The following is a 5,132-nucleotide window of genomic DNA, read 5'->3' on the forward strand; positions in this document are numbered from 1 at the left end:
CAGTTTCTACAAAATTATATTGATATTTCTCTATTTTCTGTCTCCCAATCAAACTCTTTTGGTTTTTTCTTCTGTTTTTTTTTTCATTTAGTTCCCAGAGCCAACAAGTCAGAATAGTGCCTCTTCTTTCTCATTAAATAACAATTAATTATCAAAATTTTAGTATCTCAAAACGTAGCATCAAATTTTCAGGGGGCAAATGTATGCAGAAACATTACCAAAGTTTGAAAAGAATAGAAAGGGGAGGTACAACAGAAAGATGTATTACCTTAGTATCATCTGCTATTTTCATTAAGTGGTTATTCTTGCTAACTTAGTAGCCTCTAAATTTTAGTCCATGAGATGGTCATCTTACCTTACTTATAAGTGTATAGCAAATTTATACAGTTACTGTCTGGAGTTGGTCAAGGTGCTCGCTTCAGCAGCACATATACTAAAATTGGAACGACACAGAGAAGATTAGCATGACCCCTGAGCGAGGATGACATGCAAATTCATGAAGTGGAGTTGTTCAAGACACACATGTGCAGATGTCTTGAATTCAGAGAGACAGACTTCCATGGTCACAATTATCACAAGTCATATTTGTGCCTTGAAAGAAAAATGATTGATACACCATAGTCCTTGGGATTTCATAGCACAGAAAGCTGAGGTCCTCAACCCTTTGGTAAGCTTAAATCATGCCTTTATGACTATTTGCCTATGTATGTGTCTTGAGTAATCCTCAAAGATTTGTAATTGTGACAGTCTAAGAAAATTACAGGTGACTAGAAGCAATTTAATGATAATAAAAATAAAATAAAAACAGTAAACAGAGCAGCGGCTGCCTCTAATTTCCCAGCATCTTTATCATCTAAATGCCTCCTGTTCTTTTCCCCACTGACGATTAATGAATCTGCAGTTGGTATGATAGAAAGTCTTCACCTTCTTTTTAAAAATTCCAAGGGTTATTTGGACTCCTGGGAAAGTTCTCATCCTGCAGACAAAGATTTCCTCCAGGCAGTCCCCATATACTTTAAATTTAGGATTTATACCCCCCAAAGATAAGAAAATGCTAAGAAATCTGTCCTCCTTGCTAGGCCCCTCAAATTGTATCTCCACAAAAGTTTCATCTGAAGTTTGATGGTCTGAGAAGGGCAGGCAGTGACCTTCTCTCTGGATGTCTCCTTGCCTCCCTCCCTGTGTTAATGTGCATTGTAAAGAGCTTCAGACTCAACAAGTCTCTGTTAGGCAGGTTAATTCAGAGAGCGGCCAAGCTGTGATCAAATGACCTTTACCCACTCCCCTGCTAATTTTGATGGGCAGCTTCATTTTCCCTCTCCCTCATTCTCCCCCCTGTTTTAAATTTAAGGGGCACTTGGAAATCTATCAATTTTCGAGGTAAATGGAAAATAAAGACACACACCCACGCACACATACACACACTGCAATTGTTGATGACTCCAGAGAGGCAGGGGCCAGATTGGAAGTGAATCTAAAAATAGGGATTTTTTTTCCTTTCATCCCAAACTCCCAGACCTCAGACAGGCTGAAACAAGATGAAGGTTTTGAAAAAGATATTCCATCTTTTTTCTTATTATAGCCTTCTCCTCCTCAGTTTCCCCAGTCAACAGTCAGACAGTCCCCAGAGACAATCATAAGGGGATCAGCACCTCTGGAGGACCCAGAGGCAAGGAGCAGGGATTATCAAGGAGGCAGCATGGATTCACTCTCTCAGGGAGAAAAATGTCCATCAATAATCTCGAAATGTAAGAACACTGGAACAAAGCCCCACTGGTCCTGGACTAATTCTGGCCCTGATCAATTGCCTCCTGGGTGCAGGGCATGATCACCTCATTCAGAACTCAAAATCCTCTTGGCTAATGTAGGAGGACAGAGTGAAAAGGATGGTGGGCTGGCGTCAAGTAATACAGAGAATAAGATCCAAGTTTATTAAAGAAAAATAAGGACTTGTTTGCCAAATCCCAGAAAACCAGAGCTAGGGAGAATGTTGAGAGGGTTGTTAAAAACAAATAAAAGAACTCATCCCTTACTTTAATGTGCTGAAAGCTTGTGACACTCATTACTTCAAGAAATGGCACAATCTCAAAATATAAATGGATTCCAGATAGATTTCAATAAATTTCAAATGTCCCCTCCTACAAGAAGGCTGTCAAAAGCCACTCTTTCTCCAGGGGCTAGTGCCCTTCCCCTGGAAATTACATGTTATGTTGTATATGGCTATTACTTTTCTTTGTACACACTCCATTCGATGGAATATAATCTTCCTGAGGGCAAGAACTTTTCTTTTCTTTTGTAATATATTCATATGCCTGGACCATAGCAGGATCTTAATAAATACTCATTGAATGAAGGAATGAAGCTAATGTTGTATCCATAAGCCCAGGTACTACAGAGTATAAATATGAACAAGATATTGGATCTGCCCCCTGAGAATCTTACAATTGAGCTGAGAAAACAGGGCAGAATGTGTTAAGTTATAAGAAAGGTTTCCACAGAAAGTAGAAAGTTAGCTAGCTACATGAGTATATCCCACTGGAGCAATCAGGAAAGACTTCACAGAGAAAATGGCATCTAAAATGAGTCTAAAAAAAGAAAAGAAAAAAAAACAAAAACAAAAATAAAATGAACCTTGAAGGGTGGGCAGGATTTTGACAAGTAAAAATGAGGAAACATCACAGGACCAAAAGGAATAAGAGAGTAAACCATGAGTAGATCTAATTTTGCTGAAGTTTCGGTGGTTACAAAGGAGAAGAGTAGCAAATAAAATTGGAAAAGGAAGTTGGGACAAATAATGGAGAGCCTTGAATACCAAGGCTTGAGAGTCTCAGGTAAATTCTATAGCCAATGAGGAATAATTTAAAGTTTTTGAGCAATTTAATTCAACAAACAGATATTGGATATTGGAGGAATTACAAAGTATAAATAAGACTTGGTCTTTGATTTCATGGAGTTTACTGTTTTGTAGGCAGATTATAGTTGTAGGCAACTATTATATAATAAGTGTCTGTGTAAACCAGTGCTGTGTAAGGAAAGCCAGAACAAGTTCATAGAAGAGGCAATACTTGAACTGGACTTTAAAGGACAAATATTTATATTCAGTAGGCAAAAAGAGGGAAAGAAATCCCAGGCAAGCCTATGGAAGAGTATAAGCAAAGGCACCAAATCAGCAAAGTAAAAGATGTCTAGGGGGAAGGGCCAGTGGTCTAAATCAACTTAAACATAGAGTATATTGGTGGGGAGCAATAATGAAATAAAGCTGAAAACGGTGGTGCCAAATTATTGAAAGCTTTGAATAACAGGCAAAATTACACTCAAGTAGTAAGTTCTTTAATTCCTAAGAAGGATGAAGGTTTGTCAACTCAGGGAGCACTTCTGTGTCCTTGAATATATATATGCACATATATGTGTATCATAAGTCCAAGAATACAAGTTCACTCACATATGTGTAAGTGTACATATCTACACAGACATTTGAGAGAAGTTGTCACACCATTCATAATTATCTGAGGTAGGATTCTGACCTAGCATTTGATTCACTGTAGCCTACCACCTCTCCTTCATTATCACCTGACCCAGAAAAGAGAAAGGACGCTTTCCACATCAAGGGTTCAGTTCCTTGACCATGTCCAAAGATGTTTCTCCAAAGAGTTGCCAACCTCAAATATAAATAAAAGAAACTACATTACATCCATTTGTTAATTAGCAAATAAATCAATCCCCTCACCAATTAAGAAAATATATCTGGGATTGCATAATGTGACTCTCTACTTTCCTCTCTATGAGAGATGGAAGGCATTCATCACTAATGTTGGGAAGGTTGCCTCCCTCTCCTTATAATTTTATGCCACTTACACCAAGAGCAGTAAGTCTGAAAGGCAGGATTTGAATGTAGTTTCTTTCATTCCAAATCCAGTGCTCTTTCTGCTATAATAATAATGATAGTAACATTTATATAATACTTTAAGGTTAACAAAGCACTTTATAAATATTATTTCATTTGATTCTCACAACAATCATGAGAGGCAGATGTTATTATTACCTCATTTTTACATTTGAGGAAACTGAGACAGGAGAGGTTGTTTGACTTGTGTGTCTTGAGGCCAAATTTGAACTCAGATCTTCATGACTGACTCCAAACCCAGAGTTCTAGCCACCACACAGCTATCTGCTTATACCCCATTAACTAAGGCAATAACTGGGGCCCAGTTCCAATGACTGTAAACCTCCCCTTTCCAAATCCTTGTTTTTTATCCATTGGAAGACTAGTCTCCCATTTCTAACTTTAGGGCACAACAAAACAGGAGGAGACACATTACATAGAGAACCAACTTTGGAGTCAGAAGGACCTGAGTTCAAATTTGTTCTTAGATACTCACCAGCTGTTACCCTAGGTAAGTCATTTAACCCTGATTGTCTCAGTTACCCTATCTATATAATGAGCTGGAGAAGGAAATGAAAAGCCACTGCAGTATCTTTTTAAGAAAACCCCAAATGAGTCAAAAAGTCAGACAACTGAAATGACTTAACAAAACTATCACTTTGTCTCTCTTCAAAGATAGAGGTGAAAGAAGAGAGGGAAAAGAAAAGAATTATCAAATTCCAAATAAAGCTGCAGTACCTTCCCTATCATAGGCTTACTATACTCCGAACTCATCCATTTATTACAGAATCAGAATGGCTATTTGAGAGGCTATCAGCACAGTCTACAATTGGATGGGCTTCATTCAGCAGACTGGCCACATTCCCACAGTGGAACAATTTAAGGGCAAAACCCTCTAATTGTATTGTAAATGAGGATTAGATTCTCTAGGTGAGGCTTTGGGGATATCAATTGATGGTCCAAAATTCCAGCGGTATTTGAACATATTTATGTGCTTAGCAGATAAGTGAGGTAAGCCTGCTATGACAGCATAATGTGATAGAGAACAAGAGTATAAATCAAAGACTGAGATTTGAGTACCAGCTCAGTCACAGACTAGCTGTATCACCTTGGACAAGTCATTTGAGCACTCTGAAGACTCATTTTTCTCATCTGCAAAATGGAACTTAATACTATCTTAACAGGTCGATTATAAGGATTAGACAAAATAAAGTTTAAAAAGATCTTTGTAACCATGAGACACTCCTCT

The 5,132-nt window shown here is 38.0% G+C and overlaps 1 non-coding gene across 1 annotated transcript; it reads left to right on the forward strand.

Moving 5' to 3' along the window:
• The first annotated feature begins 409 nt into the window (after window positions 1–409).
• LOC141510460 (U6 spliceosomal RNA) lies at window positions 410–512 on the forward strand. Its single transcript, XR_012474946.1, has one exon. It is a non-coding gene; the product is annotated as a U6 spliceosomal RNA (small nuclear RNA).
• The last annotated feature ends 4,620 nt before the right edge of the window (window positions 513–5,132 follow it).

This window comes from Macrotis lagotis, chromosome 1, assembly GCF_037893015.1.
Source record: "Macrotis lagotis isolate mMagLag1 chromosome 1, bilby.v1.9.chrom.fasta, whole genome shotgun sequence".
Classification (NCBI taxonomy): Eukaryota; Metazoa; Chordata; class Mammalia; order Peramelemorphia; family Peramelidae; genus Macrotis; species Macrotis lagotis.